Genomic DNA, 17,848 nt, shown 5'->3' with positions numbered 1-17,848 from the left:
TGATCTAAATTTTATATCTAAATTGCATATTTACTCCAAAAGACTTGAAGATTAAACTTCATTGAAGTAATTTCATGAATGATGTAATACAAAATAATCAGAAGTGATTATATAATATTCTTCTTTTGCTTATTAATAAAAAATACAATGATATCTATACTTCATTTTATCAGGTTTCCTGAGACAAAGGCCTCGATTTAAAAAAAGATCGATTGAATTAAAAGCTGGTAATATTTAGCTAGTTAGATACACATCAAAACCACAATGAGATTTTTTTTGATATTTGAAGAAGTTTTGCTGTTTGTTGCCAAGAATTTTTCTGGTAGCGTTACTCATCTCTTGAAGTGGCTACAGTTGTGAGCGTATTGGTTATGATGCTCAATATGTGTGTCACTTATTTCTGTCTTTTGTGAATATTGTGGATGTATTTTTTCTTATGAATCTGCCACTTAGTAACTCTGTTGTGTTGAGAATGTTTTACGTTCTTTGTGCTGCAGATTTATCACCTATTGAATGATACTTGTGTTATATGATTTATAAATTATGATTTTAAAAACATGTATGTAAAATATCAACTATAACATTTAATAGGTTAAAACTTGTCTATTTGCTAAAGACAGTTCTGTGTTTTCAGATGGATGACTTCTTTTAATCTTTTTAGCAAACTTTTTTTAATGTTTATGTACTTTTGAGAGAGAGAGAGAGAGAGAGACAGAGTGTGAGCAAGGGAGGGCAGAGAGAGAGGGAGACACAGAATCTGAAGCAGGCTTCAGGCTCTGAGCTGTCAGAGCCCGATGTGGGGCTTGAACTCACAGACTGAGATCATGACCTGAGCTGAAGTCGGGCGCTTAACCTACTGAGCCACCCAGGTGCCCCTTAATGTTTATTTTTGAGAGAGAGACAGAGTGTAAGCAGGGGAGGGCAGAGAGACAGGGAAACACAGGATCTGAAGCAGGCTCCAGGCTCTGAGCTGTCAGCACAGAACCTGACAGGGGGCTTGAACTCGTGAACTGCAAGATCATGACCTGAGCTGAATCTGATGCTTAACTGACTGAGCCACCCAGGCACCCCTCTTTTAATCTTCTTAATAACACTTTAAGATAACTTGCAGTGTTGATTTTACAGATGAACAAACTGAGGCTCAAACACTTTAAGTTCATTGCTGCTAATATCAGAGGTAGAATTTGTAATCAGCACAGCCAGGCTTTATGGGCTGTTTATTATTACATATGTATTTTATATGTTTTATGGATTATTTGTGATAAATAATTGGGGGAGTGGTCAAACTACTTAGTAATGGAATATCCTGTTATTTTGTGGTAATCATACATGAAATATGAAGTATTGAATATACAAGGCAAGATTTTGTTATGTTCATTTTGCATAAAAGCCTGTTGTGCATCTATGTTGCTATCAGTTCTTTTTTTTGAATAGTATTTACCTCATGTTTTTTAATATTTAATTGCACAACGTGTTTCCACAGGGCATTAAGTTTGTTAGAAAGCAAGACTTTCATGTTCTTTATTTTTATGCCACACATAATATTGCAATGTCTAGAGTAGAGTAGATTTCAAATAAACGTGGAATGAATGAATGAACAAATAAGTGAAGCCATTAACACAGATGGAGAATCTGAGGACACTCTAAGTGTGGGTTACCATGTGTACAAACAGGTTGGTGTTACAGGTGAAGACAGGACATTTGAGAGATCACCAAAATTCAGAAATAATGGTAAAGTTACTGTAGTGTGATGTGCCGTGGCCTTTTCTCTTTAATAGTATCTCAATGTCATTATCAAGTTTTGAATAGCTGTGTTGTGATTGATATTATAATAGATGTAATAAAGAATAATCCTGCAACTATGTTCTTCAAACTCTTTTAGCAATTATGACAAATCTTACTTTAGCCTTAGGTTGAATTTCTAGAGGGAACACTAAGCAGTAGGATATTCTCTAAATGACCCCCTACCCACCCCCGCCCCCATGTTTATCTGGTAAAGAAAATGGAAGATGAGATGAGATGGGTATTGTTGGCTAACACCATTATGCTCAAGTCATAAAACAATGGCTATGACATTATGACTACCATGCAAATGCTACAGCCTAGGCATCTTCCTAACTAAAGTTGTTCTGAACAGAAACGAAACAAAACAAAGAAAAAAAAAAAGCAGAAAACAAAAAAGGGAGATTGTAATGTTGAGTTTACTTGACTACTTTGGAGATCACAATGCAAAAAAAAAAAAAAAATCTTTAATGCTATCAACTACTCAGAAGCATAACTGGCTTTCCTAAGTTGGAAAATCTAATTTGCTTTAGCTCTGCAGAGCTGCTGAAGGGACCCATACTTTGGCAAATGGAAAGGCATAGAGGAGACTCTCAGCAAACACAGGCTATTTGATGTTCAAGATCATTTAAGCTAAAATACCTCAAAAAGAATCCTATCCACATATTGGAGGCAAGGCAAGTGTGTCCTCTCCGGTGCCATCCCTGCCCTACATTTTCAGGTGGTCCAGGTGTCCTTTGCAGGGATGCTGTTGTGTGTCAGGAACTCTTAGCTTTTGAATCAGCAGAGTTTTGAGGGAGTGCTTTAGGGCCATAAATCTAAAGTTGATTCTGCTTCAAAACTGAAAGCAATTCCAAGAACTCAAGCTCTGCAGCCCAGTATTTCCATTTCTAGCCTAAAATGGATAGAACCGTAGGACACCAATTGGTGTCCTTGGAAGTGGCAAATACTAACCAAAAAAATTAATTTGACTTATCTTCTGAGTCTCTTCCTAAAATATCGGGAAAAAATAGTCTTTCTGTTTCGTATGGTTAGAACTCTATAATGCTTGCAACATGTTCAGTACACAATGAATGTGGATTGATGTGAGTAATGATGACAGGAAGAAAGATGATATTTATAGGGCTTAGAAAAGTAATTATCTTAACTCTTCTTTTGAAATTGATTATAATCTTTTTTTTTTTTTAATTTTAAGTTCCAGTATAGTTAACATCCAGTGTTATATTAGTTTTAGGCATACAATATAGTGATTCAACACTTCCATACATCATCTGGTGCTTATCAGGACAAGTGCACTCCTTAATCCTCATCACCAATTTCCCCCAACCCCTACCCTCCTCCCCTCTGGTAACCATGTTTGTTCTCTATAGTTGAGAGTCTATTTCTTGGTTTCTTTCCCTCTCTCTGTCTCTCTCTCTCACTCTCTCCCTCTCTCTCACCCTCTGCCTCTCCACCCACCCTGTCTCTCTCTCCCCTCCTCCCTCCCTCCTTTTCTCTTTTGCTTTTTATTCTTTTGTGATTGTGAAGCTCATTCACTTTCTCAACAAATAAGACTATTTATTAGATAACTGATTAGAACTAGGGCTCACAGTTTACAATTTGATGATAGCAATTTCATGATATGCTAGCTACCCTGAAAAATAGGGTAGTAGTATTAGGGAGGAAATTAAGACATTTTATTTAATTTAATTATTTATTTATATTAAAATTTTGTACTGTTTATTTTTTAGAGAGAGAGAGACAGAGTGTGAGCGGGGCGCAGGTGGAGAGAGAGAGAGACAGAGAAAGAGAAAGAGAGAATCTGAAGCAGGCTCCAGGCACTGAGCTGTCAGAACAGAGCCCGACACAGGGCTGGAACCAACAAACCGTGAGATCATGACCTGAGCTGAAATCGGATGCTTAACCAACTGAGCCACTTAGACAGCCCCAAGACATTTTGTTTTTTAAGACATAATGGTGTTTTAGTTGCTTTATTTTAAAACAACCCTTTTCCTGGGGCTCCTGGGTGGCTCAGTCGGTTCAACGTCTGACTTCGGCTCAGGTCATGATCTCGCAGTTCGTGGGTTCAAGTCCCATGTCAGGCTCTGTGCTGACATTCAGAGCCTGGAGCCTGTTCCCAATTCTGTGTCTCCCTCTCTCTCTGCCCCTCCCCTGCTCACATTCTGTCTCTCTCTCTAAAAAATAAACATTTAAAAAGATAAAACAACCCTTTTCCTTACAATATGTATAGAGTCAAAGGTTCTAGTTGTCTAGAAAGCCACACTTTTATGGATTTAAGTGGCAATAATTAGGCTAGTTTTACCATCAGCTGCATAAAACATCAGTGTCTATTGACCCACTGTAAAGGCACAAGTGGAATGCAGCCTGGCACGCTGCTGTCTGTGCTGAGTTTTAATAGTGCATCTGTAAGATTTTTCCCAGTGGAAAATAACAGGATGTCGCCTTGTAATTTTTTTTACTTCTGTATAATAAAATATAGCCGTAATAAATAGCATCTAAACAAATAAAGCAGATTTGGACTCAATCCATTTTGCCTTCATCACTTAGTATGGCCCAAGCTTTTAAGTAGTTGTGTATCCTAAATTGGCTTAATTGGATCAAGTTGCATTTGACTTTCTTTGCCTGCAGTGAAGTAGAGAAAGGTTTTCATTTTATTTGCTATTTAATATTTAGGTAATATTTTCAGTATATTTGCTTGTGTACTCCATTGTGCTATTAACACAGTTTGTCCAGATTGTAATCTAAATCGTGCTTTGATTAAGTTAGTTGACCTCTTAAGCTTATTGCTGTTGTTTTGTGACTGTTGCTATTATTATTCTTATCCTAATGTTGATAATTAAATATTTTCAAACCAAGAGTGCTGTACGTTATTAAGAATTTGCACAATAGGCTGTAAGTGTTCTGGCAGCAGGAATAATGTTTAATTCAGTTTTGTGACTATTAGCTAACCCAGCTCCAGGTTTACTGTGGCTTTCTTTGCTGGATTGATTATTGAATGAAAATGGCTATAAATAGTTTTCTTTACTTGAAATCTAAGTATATATATATAGTTTTTTATGCATTTTAAACTCTCATCCATTTTAAAAAATATAATTTAAATTGAAATACAGAATGTAAAAGCAGTTGCCTATTATTAGGGATTTTCTGAAGCAATAGAAGAAAGAAATTGATTTTACAGGTGAAAAACTATTTCAGCCAGGTTTTGAAACCTCTTTTCTGCCACTCTCCTGGAAATATCTTATTCTTCTTTGGTCATGATTTTTGGCAGTAATAACCATAGCATGCTATTCTGATAGTCATAATAGGTGTATAATCATGTAAGAGAAGATGGAGATATGACTGTGTTTTCTATAAAACATGGTCATTTAGCTTTAAATAGTATTTGAAGGAATAAGAAACACATTTATTTTCATTTATAGTTATAGGTCAAGTCATATTTGTGTATTTTATCCTGTATGAATCTGAGAAATTAACTTTATTTGTTAAGAGGGAAAGTGGCACGAATAGAAACATTTTTTTTAGGGCCCCTGTGTGGCTCAGTTGGTTAAGTGTCTCACTTCACTTCATGATCTCACAGTTTGTGAGTTCGTGCCCTGCATTGGGCTCTGTGCTGACAGCTCAGAGACTGGAGCCTGCTTCAGATTCTGTGCCTCTCTCTCTCTCTCTCTCTCTCTCTGCCCCTCCCCTGCTTACACTCTATCTTTCTTTCTCTCAAAATAAAGTTAAAAAAAACCCATTTTCCTTATTTTAACTATTAATGTTTCCTTTATATCTTCTGCATGTATACTTCAAAGTAAATTGGTCCTACTCAGTAGCCATGTAAACTAAATTTAGTACTAACTAAATTAAAAAAAAAAAAACTTACTATTTTAATTCACCTAAGAAATTTCCCTTGTGTTAAATTCTTTTACTTGTTATTCTGAAAAATACTGTTCTAATTGGATAGGCCTTACTTTAAAAAAAATTGTTGAATGCTTGCAGGCAACATTTTTTATTTTTAAAAGTCCTATGAAGAAATATGCTCAACCTACCACCTCCCCCCCCCAAAAAAAAGACAACTAATTAAAAAAATATATAGTATACACTGGAACAATTGATATGGATTTACCCCATCATGGATATGTGATATCAAATTTATATGTGGGTTAATATACTCTTCTTTATATCTATGTATATATAGATATAAATAAAACAAATATGCTTAAAAAAGTAATGTCCTCAAGAGAGGTGGATAAATTCACAAAAACATACACATATCCTTTATACTTTATCAAAGCTGTTAACTTTTAATTGTCTTATTGTGCCAGCATAATTGGACCTTATTGATTGATGTTTAGTTTGAATTGTACATGAGTAAAACTTCAGTTAAATAGAGTCTTGCTTCGGGTGGTGGCCTCTTTGGGTACAGAAAAATTCCTGAAAAATCGAGGCAAACATCCACTCAATTAACGTGACAGAACTCCAGATGTTTGACAGTTTGAATAAAACTGTTTCCACAGTTCTTTCTAGGTACTTTTCAGTTTTCCTCAGATCTTAAGGTATTTGTGGTGGTTGTTAAGTCTGTTTGCTGCTTCTGATTTCTCTTTGCTAGAATACTGGAGAACATAAAGAATAAGTTTTGACTGAAGGCCTCTCTGTGAGTCAAGTTCACTAGATTTTCGTGCATTGTGAGATTTTTTTTCTTTTCTCTTTTAAATATATTTCCAGATTTAGGGCTGTGTGTTAAATTGGTCTGATTTCCAGATGGTGGAGTCTCAGATAAGGTGCTTATTACTGTGTAATGTAGAGCATACCATTTTAAAGATTTCAGTACTGAAGATTTTCTGCTTGAAATCTTACACCAAGTGGGGAAATAAAGTTTCATGGAATGAACTATGGGCAATGCGAGAATGGGACAGAAAAAAGAGGAGAAAGCAGCGTAGCAATGCAATGGAAATCTGATATTTGATATGTAAGCTAATCCCTTTTAGTCCTCCAGCTAGATTTTTTTTTCACTTGCTCAGAAACATTTCTTTACTTCTTCTTTCTGCTTTTTGATCCCACACCCTGCCCCCTGCACAGTTGGAAAGCCCCCAAGAGACTTTAGCAGAGGTCATTTCTCAGAAGCTTTTTAAACTTTGATTTACATCTATTGATTTTTTTTTTTTTTTAATGACCAGAGGAATGAGAATTTTTGGAAGAAGCTTATCTGAGATTCAGTGTCTGGCCTGGCAATCCAAACTTTCTTAAACCTTTGAGAACACTTCATTAGACACTAGGTTCTCATCGTTAGTAATACTTAGGATTCTGGCATACTGGATTTTCCTTGGAATTGAGATCAGGTGACAGGGATTGAGAAATGGGAGATAAAAATCATTTTTCTAGAACTGAAAGAAACTGTATAAATCTATAAAAATTCAATCATGAGTCTAGAAAATATTCAGTAGCACATAGGCACAATAACTTGTTTTTAGGCTATTTTCACTACATATAATAGTTTGAGATTAAGCTGTTTTATTTGTCTAGGTTTGCCACGAAGGGGAAGTACATTTTTGTGAACTAGGAACCTGATAATTAAGGATAGGATAATGTTTAAAGTAAAAGATGTTTTCATGTATCAGAATTGTTGTTTCTAGGCATTTTTGAAGTTCCCTGTTTTAAATTTTGAACATGTGATAAAACACAACGAGATATAAGTAAAAAGGCAGATTTCAGTGTGTTCTACCAATAAATGATTATTTAAAAGGATGGAATGTAGGCACATTTTATTGTAAATGAAAATAGCATCATAGCTTCTTATTATAGAATTTGGAAACTTTCATTAGGATGCGAATGTGTTATGTGCAATTATAGTTATAACATAGGCACTTTTGAGGGGTAAAAACACAGATTACATTGAATGATTGCTTTGTATATTGATAACATGGAAGCTGTTTCTCAAGCAGAGAAAGAAGACAATATGTTGCTGAGGAAATAATGTTCCTGGAAACCCACCAAGTCTTCTTAGAGCAGTGGCTGCATAGTCCTTAGACAATATAAGCTAAAGCATCAGTTGTTTCATTCCTAGACTAAACTCTGAGAAAGAGGTGTTTGTAGGTATGAAAGCTTTGCATTAGTTTTGGATACCTGGTAATGAATAATGTCCCTGCCTTTTTGTATCTTTATAAGCTGAAGGTGTACAGAAAAAAACCACATTCCTGGAAGAATTACCATTCAAGGGTACTACCTTAGTCAAAACCTGCTGGGATGAGAGTTTTGGTTATGGATGCCATGGACTTCTGATAAATTGATTGGTTAATCAGGACATTGCCATTTCTGTGAGGGAAGAAACGATCTCCATCTAGGTGAATTGAAACTAAAGGAAATAAGTAAAAGGACTAATCTCTGAATTTGATCTTAATAAATAAAAAACTCTCTTCTATGAAGGCAAGGTCTTTGTATATACTGCTCTAATGCTTGATATTACCCAGTGGCAGGGTATATGGTAGACATTAATTAAGCATACTTCTTTTCCCTTTCCTATCCTGTCTTACCCTACTTTATCCTATGTTGTCTTATTCTAGGCTATCTTCTGTTCTCCTCTCTATGTATGTATTATGGCAGACTGTCACTATAATAAATGTTTTCCCTTATCTTGCATTAATTATAACTTCTTTTGATAATCATCAAAATAAAATGTAAAAGGGTTAGCCTTTTATAAGTGAAAATGTTGTGTGTAATGTATGATTAAGCTTTCAAGATTATTTCTTGTTTTGGATTATCTGTGGTCCTTTCCCTCAGTTAATACACTATTAGTTGTCGATGTAGTGCATATTTTTAATATCATTTATACTTTTGTTTGCTGTTCCAGAAAATATTAATTGTATTTTTCAGTGAGAAGGAGGGTTGTGAGTAATTTATTCTAATTATCATGTTAAAGATGAAGATACTAAGGGCTAGAAAAGGTAAGGGATTTTAATAACAATAAGCCGTAGGAATGTTTTCATATTACAGTTGATATTCTGATCACTGTCACACATTCTTTCCTTTTATTCTTCCCTTCTTTTTGCTTAGTTTGCATTTAGTTTGCTCTTCTTCTCTTCTTAGATGTTTCAAGCTATGAATTTACTTTTAAGCACTGCTTTAGCTGCATTCCATTAAATTATGGTATACTCTGCTTTAGTTTTCCTCAGTTGAAAACTATTTTCTAATTTCTCTTGTGATTTTTTTGCATAAGGTACTTATAAGTGTTTTTTTTTAATTTCCAAATATTTGGGGATTTCTAAAAAAAATTAAATTTTACTCTGGTTTGGTCATACAGTTTACTTTGTATAATTTCTGTTCTTTTAAGTTCATTAAGGTTTGTTTTATGACCTAAGTGTCTAGCTGGAGGTTGGGGTGAGAAATAACAGAATTTCCAGGCAAAAATACTACAGGATCCCCACAGTTCTTACCAAAAGAAGAGTAATTTTTCTGGCAAAAACGCTTAATTTATTGGATGACTGGCCAGTTCCATAATCCCGAAACAAACTGTTTTTGTCAATGTTGTCCAGTTTTATTATCGATTTAAAATTATAACCAAGATACCTTCCTTATTACAATGGCTTGCATTCATGGGGGCAGAAAATGATTTTATATGAAAATTTGACCCATTGAGGACTAGGCTTTGTACTCTTGATTTAAAATGCACCAGAAGTTTACAGATGTGTTTGTGCTCTAAGTCTTGAGGCTAATTCTTTAGAGGATGAGACCTTCACACACTATTAGCATAGTATTCAAAGTATAAGTATAGTCGGCTAAGCTTCCGACTTTGGCTCAGGTCATGATCTCACAGTTTCTGATTTTGAGCCCCGCGTCAGGCTTTGTGCTGACAGCTCAGAACCTGGAACCTGCTTCTGATTCTCTCTCCTCTCCCCTCCCCTCCCCTCCTCTCCCCCTCCCTCGCTCATGCTCTCTCTCTCTCTCAAAAATAAATAAACATTTAAAAAAATTGTAAGTGTAGAGAACTACACAGCATCCTTGGTGCATGAACAAACCACTCTATTTGGAATAATCTGTCTGAGGAACCAGTCAGCAACCTCAGCTGGCTGATGCGGAAATTCTGTCTGGCAAAGTAGAGTAGTGTCAAAAAGGTGTTCGTAATAGAAAAGAATGTACTCATCTTGTAGAGGGTCTTGAAAACCAGACCCTGTGAAAAACAATAGGATGTTTTGTGGATTAATGTGCGGAAATCATCATGGGGAAAATGAGGTCTCAGATTATTCTGGCAGCTGTTTGCAAGGTAGATAAAACAGGGATAAAATGGCACTATAAGAAATAACAAGTTGTGGGGTGCCTGGGTGGCTCAGTTGGTTGAGCGTCCGACTTCAGCTCAGGTCATGATCTCATGGTCCAGTCCGTGGGTTCAAGCCCCACATCGGGCTCTATGCTGACCGCTCAGAGCCTGGAGCCTGTTTTGGAGTCTGTGTCTCCCTCTCTCTCTGCCCCTCCCCCGTTCATGCTCTGTCTCTTTCTGTCTCAAAAATAAATAAATGTTAAAAAAAAAAAAAGAAAAAAAAAAGAAATAAGTTGCTGTTGTAGTATTCCAAGTATGGGGGCCAGTGGTGACCACATGTTGGCAGGAGGTCAAACTAAGTGTAAAATGCTTTGGGATCTTGCCTTAGCACTATTACCTTATAACCATGATAATCTTTATCAGTGGCACATTTGGAAATAGAGATGAAAGCCAAATTTGAACAGTCTCCTGAGAACATAATGTGGTGGTACATGCTAATAGTTATTGATATGGACTGAAAGTAGAAGATATTTGAAGATGACTCAGACTAATAGGTTGGGAGATGGAAACTGGGTAGTTGGAAAATAACATCACAGCTAGAGAGACAGCACTGGAAAATCTAGTAATGGAGGTGGAATGTCATAAGTGTAGTTAATGTGTCTATATACAGTTTGACTCCTATTTTCTTATTTAACTTCCAAGTAATTTGAAATGATAGATATAAGGCTATATACCTCTTTTTACAGATAATAAAATTGTGACATCTAGTATTTAACTGTTCTAAAAATGATTTAAGGACTCTCATAGACAAAAAAATATATATTACCTTATAAGTAGTTTACTAATTCACTCTATTTTTTTTTTATTCTCAGTTCTCACTGATCTTTTAAAACATTTTAGTGTCATCTTAGGCTGCAAACCATCTTTTACCTGACACTATAATGATCTTTTTAAAGTGTGTTTGTACCCATGAGTTATTCATTGCTTCCTGGACCTTTATTGGACAGTTCAGTGGGAGATGTCACATAAATATAATTAACGCCACACAGACCAAGATAATAAAATATATTTTCATCTCAATTCCAGACTAATTTTTACTTGGATTTCCTGGAATCTTATTTAAATATTAGAATGTGAAGGTGCCTTCAAACCATAATCAATGTTGTGAAATTCTGAGATGATTATTTCTTAAAGAATTCATTTAAGAAAGCCTGTTGTTTTTCACTGCAAGCATCCTCTTATCAAATATGGACAATGATAATCAGCACAATGCTATTTGAGAAGCTGGAGGGTATAGACTGAATTTGGATTAGTTGTATTCAAATTCTGGCTTTGACACTCAGGGTCTCAGAATATTTATTTGTGAAATAAACAAGGAAGTGTTCATACTAACCTCAGGAATTTTATAAAGGTGAAGTGAAGACATAAAGTGTTTGAAACCTTAAAAAAATTAAGGTTAAATAGGAACATAGAATCTTCAAAAATATCAAGGGTTTAAAATTTTAAAATGTTACTAAAAGTGTTTGGAGAGTATGAAGTTTGTTTCTTTCTCATTCTGTTCCCATTCCTCAGCCACAATGTAAATATAAACTCTTTGAGGGCTAGTTTTGTCTGTTCAGTTTACTCCTGAATCTACAGCACCTAGAACTGTGCCTGGGTACTGGGTAAAATATTTGATGAAGTAGTGGGTGAATGGGTGAATGAATGAATGTTGCTCTACTTTTTAAACTTGCTATCTCAGAATTAGAAAATTTGCCTTGAACATTTATCTTTATTATGTATTCCCCTTTTTTAGTTAGTAATCAAATCCTTACCATTTTATTTTCCATTTTTGCTGTCTTACATATGTGCTTCATAACAAAGTTTTATCTAAAGTATGAATTAATTTAATTTTTAATTAAAGCTATCTAATATTCAGATATTTCCATCTATAATTTGCAAAGCATAGAGTGAATTTCAATAACTGCTGGTGAATTTCTCTTTATGTCACTTTTGAATGGTGATGAAAATATAAAAATATAAACACACCACATTTTCTATCCTTCCTGAGTGCTTTCCTTCGAAGTAGTCACATTGCTCAAAAATGATTCTAGTATTTCCTTTTAAAATCCCTTTTAGGGGTGCTTGGTGGTTTAGTTTAGTTGAGTTTCTGACTCTTGATTTTGGCTCAAGTCATGATCTCATGATTTGTGACACTCAGCCCACATTGGGGTCTGTGCTGACAACACAGAGCCTCCTTGGAATTCTCTCTCTCCCTCTTTCTCTGCCCCTCCCCTGCTTGCATTCTCTATCTCTCTCCCTTGCTCCATCCCTCAAAGTGAATAGACATTAAGAAATAAAAATAAAAATCTTTTAGATCACGTTTACTTATTGGAAAAGAAATTTATCCTAACACTTCATGCTGATGGAACAGTATCATTTGATATGATTTGATATGACCTCTTCCTCCCTTCCTTTTGGTTTTCAATTCCCTTCAGACATGCACTCCCCTTTTCCTTTTCTGCGATTTACCTCAGTCCTGGTCTCCTTCATAATAGGAAGCTGTGACCCTGTGTAATTTTGTTCTTCTGTCCGAGTTGTCTACTAATTCTTAAATGCCTAAAGGGATATAATTGAATGAAGCACTGAGACAGTTATAGCCAAACTGTAAATTAAAGAATCTCTGATCTTATGAACAAAAAGAAAATGGACCTATAAAGATAGTTATGCAAACAAACTCAAAGACACATATAATGGTGCATTTTTGTTCTTGGTCTCAATTTATGTGAGGCCAATACAGACAGTTTCCAATAAATACTTAGAATTTTTTTTTGTTTTGTTTTAACTAAAATGAAAATACTTTGTTTACCCAGTCAGCATTTTTGAGGCCCTGTTAAATGCTTAGTTCTTTAGGAAGGGGTAATATCAACTGAAGAGGTAGTCACAGCCTCTGTTCTCAAGCAGTTGTAGGGGTTCAGCCAAATAGAAGAATATAAAAAGTGGTATAGGATCATCAGGGAACATAGGACTGGTTCTGTCTGTGGTTGAGTGGGTTTGGTGCTGTTGGGGAGAAAGAACTTCATGGAATAAGTCATGTTTGGATTTCAGAATGTATTTCATTATTGGGGGAAACAAAATGTTAAGCTTGAGGATATTTCTAGGAGAGCCTGTGCTGTCATTACCCATGATCAGATGTAGAATATTAGTTAAGATTGGATGAAAAAAAAAACCAGGAAAAAAATACCTTACGTGTACAGCCAAGAATTGACTAAAACAATTGCTTGCATTTGCCTGTTCAAGTAGTCAAGTGTGCCATTCAAATATGGAATGAATTACTCTTACGGTATAAAACCTCACTAATTGGCCAAATATGGGTGGGTATTCACTAGGAAAATATAATCTGAAATCCTCAAACAAAATATAATGTTTTTGTTAGTGAATATATTTACCAGTAATTTGTTTTCTTATATATCAGATGGTAATCAATAGTGATTCTATGAAGAGCTTAATTTTAATTTTATGCTAATGAGTTTCTCCACATATCTAATTTCTTCTCCATTTAGGGGCAAGATTTTAGAATACATGTTAGATTTTGTCATTGTTTTGGCACATATATGATTACTTAGGCTTTTGCTAATAGCATATTACTACTAATAGCATAATAAATGCTAAGTATCATAGTAATTAACTAATGCAGCTGATGCTCATATAAAGCACTTAAATGGACTCACTAGAAAGTTCAGACTTTGATATGACCAGTGCAGAACCATTAGAAAACATTAAAATCCCAAAGAAAATACTATGAAAGACACTACTCCTTTTTTTTAATAAAATGTTTGCCATATTGATATTAGTTTAATAATAAAAGGAATAGAAATATTATGGTGATTTAAAGAAAAATAAAGACTAAAAAAATCCCTTTAAACCTACCACTTAAGTCTTATTTTTTTGTTTATTCCTTTCTACTTTTAAAATCTGAATTTGTTTAAATTATTATAATCACAGTCTCTGTGTATATACATAAATTCACAGAGCATGTTTTTGTATATACTGATTAAGTGGCAAGATACATGTCTCTCATTTTTTTTCCACAGCATTTCTAACGATAAAAGTGATTAAATATATCCCAGGATCTTATTAAAAGTGTCTGTTGCAAAAAAACAAAAACAAAAACAAAAAACCAGAAAATTCTTAGAAATCATAGAATTTATTTTATTTTTTATGGTCTTTTAAAAATTTTTTAAAAATGTTTATGTATTTTTGAGGGAGAGAGACAGAATGTGGGTGGGGGAGGGGCAGAGAGAGAGAGAGGGAGAAACAGAATCTGAAGCAGGCTCCAGGCTCCGAGCTGTCAGCACAGAGCCCAACACAGGACTCAGATCACAAACCGTGATATCATGGCGTGAGCTTAAGTTGGATGCTCAACCAACTGAGCCACCCAGGTGCCCCTTTTATGATCATTTTTTTTTTAATTTCATTTAAATTTTAGTTAGGTAATGTACAGTGCAATATTGATTTCAGGAGTAGAATTTAATGATTCATCACTTACATACAACACCCAGTGCCCATTACAAGTGCCCATCACCCATCTAGTACATCCCCCACCTGACTCCCTCCATCAAACCTCAGTTTCTTCTCTGTCCTTAAGAGTCTCTTGTGGTTTGTTTCCCTCTCTCCTCTTTTCCCCCACTCTTTTTCCTATATGTTCATCTGTTTTGTTTCTTAAATTCCACATGAGTGAAATCATATGATATTTGTCTTTCTCTGATTGACTTATTTTGCTTATCTTAATCGATTATAGCTCCATGCACGTTTTTGCAAATGGCAAGAAGAAATCAGAGAACTTATTATAAAATCTTACATCTTCTTTTAATTAGGAAAATGTTTAAATTCCAATACCTACCAAAGTCATTAATTATTCCCAATGTACATTACAGCAGATTAGATGGTTGAGGAAGATCTGTCACAGCTGAATTGAATTTCATTTTTATACCATGGCTCTGCTGCTATACCCCAAACATTGTGGGGAAAAAATATAGTTGATCAACAATAAGAAATACATAAGTATACTCAAATAGTCCTACAAAAATAACCATAAAGTAGTACATTCTTGTCTAATCATGTAATGTATTTTTTTTTACAGGAATGTTTAAATGTTCAGTAAATTGGAGGAAAAGAACATGGGCTTTTAGCTACTGAAGAGAAAATTAAGGTAACTATTAGATTATTTTTTGCCAATCATAATTGTTAGTCATTTCAGTGTATTTCAGTGAATGTTTACATTCAAGTTAATGTATGTTTTTATGAGGTTCATATTAAAAACTGTTTAATGAGCTACTTAAATGGAACTTTATATATTTTGTGGAAAATAAATTGACATTTCATGTGGACAAATATGTAAGTAATGTAGTTCAGAATATTTGCCATTGTGAGGAAGTATACTCTAGCTCTATGAAAAATAAATGTGCTACTAAAAATAATTTGTTACACATATTAATAACATAAATGATTTGCATCTTATTTAGCAAATCATTTGAAGACAAATAGGACTTTATATTTTTTTCAATATATGAAATTTATTGTCAAATTGGTTTCCATACAACACCCAGTGCTCATCCCAAAATGTGCCCTCCTCAATGTCTACCACCCACCCTCCCCTCCCTCCCACCCCCCATCAACCCTCAGTTTGTTCTCAGTTTTTAACAGTCTCTTATGCTTTGGCTCTCTCCCACTCTAACCTCTTTTTTCTTTTTCCTTCCCCTCCCTCATGGGTTTCTGTTGAGTTTCTCAGGATCCACATAAGAGTGAAAACATATGGTATCTGTCTTTCTCTGTATGGCTTATTTCACTAAGCATAACACTCTCCAGTTCCATCCACGTTGCTACAAAGGGCCATATTTCATTCTTTCTCATTGCCACGTAGTACTCCATTGTGTATAAACCACAATTTCTTTATCCATTCATCAGTTGATGGACATTTAGGCTCTTTCCATAATTTGGCTATTGTTGAGAGTGCTGCTCTAAACATTGGGGTACAAGTGCCCCTATGCATCAGTACTCCTGTATCCCTTGGGTAAATTCCTAGCAGTGCTATTGCTGGGTCATAGGGTAGGTCTATTTTTAATTTTTTGAGGAACCTCCACACTGTTTTCCAGAGTGGCTGCACCAATTTGCATTCCCACCAACAGTGCAAGAGGGTTCCCGTTTCTCCACATCCTCTCCAGCATCTATAGTCTCCTGATTTGTTCATTTTGGCCACTCTGACTGGCATGAGGTGATATCTGAGTGTGGTTTTGATTTGTATTTCCTTGATGAGGAGTGACATTGAGCATCTTTTCATGTGCCTGTTGGCTATCCGGATGTCTTCTTTAGAGAAGTGTCTATTCGTGTTTTCTGTAGGCCTTGATATTAATCAACCAAGAGTAAAATTGGAATTTCCTTTCTTCTTGAAGTTACCAAAGTACATTTCCGTTAGGTGACTTTGTAATACCTAGAATATAAATTATTATAAAAACACAACTTAAAAGTAGAAATACCAATTTTCTTACTCACATTAAATGATGTTCATTTTGAGTTGTTGATATAATTGGTTTGATTATAAATTATTAAAAATCTGTTTTCAGAGATTCTGTACTTTTTACTTTAAGAGTACTGAGTGTTTTGAGATATGATATTATACTCACCATTGTAGACCTTAATTTTTCCAATTAGTATTCCTTCCTTTAGATATTCTTGCCTCAATTCTTTGCCACAGATTTCTTCAGCATATATATTCACATAGGCAAACATCATTTTCTGTTTCCCACAGTAGATATGATTGAATCTACTTTATTTGTATTTATTAGCTTATCTATACATTAACGTATAAATTTTGCAGGCATTCTTTTACTATCTTGAGTAGGAAATGTGGTTTTGCTACTTAGTGAAATTAGCAAAAAACAGGCTGATTCAGTCATCTTTTTAAAAATTCAGCCATGCAAGACTTAGATGTGCTTGCTCTGGATATACTAAATTCTGGTGGGAAAGATAAGAAACTATGAGATTACTGTATTCATTTCACAAAAGTCCCTGACAAACTGTTAAGGAAACAAAGTTGGGAGCAAGTCATTTTTGCTGGAGGCCCTTGAAATCTTCATGGAAGTTATGAAGTCACTGAGGGGTTGTTGGAGCAGGGAAAGGGAGGTCATGGATTCCAAGCCAACAGAATAGCTTATGAAAGTGTACATAAAGGAGCAAGGCATGGCCAGTGAAAGACTGATATTTCTAATGTTGCTGAAGGATTACTCACGCAGTGGGACAATGTTAGGAGATGAGCAGGTTTGCAGGACTAGAGCTTAATTTTCCAGCTGAGGTGTCTCTAGAGTGCTTAAGGGTATTCATAGGGTTGTGAGGAGAACGTTTCATAACCTCTTCTTGATACTTATTTTCATTAAGAAATGTAGGAAAGGGGCTCCTGGATGGTTCAGTTGGTTAAGCAACCAACTCTTGATTTCAGCTCAGGTCATGATCTCAAAGTTTTGGAAGTTTGAGCCCCATGTCAGGCTCTGCACTGACAGAATGGAGCCTGTTTGGGATTCTATCTTCCTCTCTCTCTGCCCCTCCCCCACTCCTACTCTCTCTTAAGCTCAAAAATAAATAAACTTTAAAAAAAGGTATAAGAAATAATTGAGACAGTATAATATTTAACATAATGACTGCTACAGGCACACATATATGAAGTTTCTAGAAGATTCATAGGGATTTTTTTACAGTGTTAACTGATTGACAGGGTTTGCTTCATTGTTTTTTAATTGTGATATAATTTGCATCCCATAAATTCATTCTTTTAAAAGGTGTACAATTCGGCATTTTTTG

At 35.0% G+C, this 17,848-nt stretch overlaps 1 protein-coding gene across 10 annotated transcripts in view; it reads left to right on the top strand.

The window, feature by feature from the left end:
- ADGRL3 (adhesion G protein-coupled receptor L3) overlaps nucleotides 1-17,848 on the top strand; it is an 820,040-nt gene that overhangs the window by 165,609 nt on the left and 636,583 nt on the right. For all 10 annotated transcript variants that reach the window (XM_030313795.1, XM_030313793.1, XM_030313791.1 and 7 more), the window contains exon 2: nucleotides 15,138-15,206. The gene's annotated coding sequence lies outside the window, so the exon portion shown is untranslated. The remainder of the gene's footprint in view (nucleotides 1-15,137; nucleotides 15,207-17,848) is intronic.

Source organism: Lynx canadensis, chromosome B1, assembly GCF_007474595.2.
Source record: "Lynx canadensis isolate LIC74 chromosome B1, mLynCan4.pri.v2, whole genome shotgun sequence".
Lineage (NCBI taxonomy): Eukaryota > Metazoa > Chordata > Mammalia > Carnivora > Felidae > Lynx > Lynx canadensis.
This window is presented reverse-complemented; position numbering and strand designations above follow the sequence as displayed.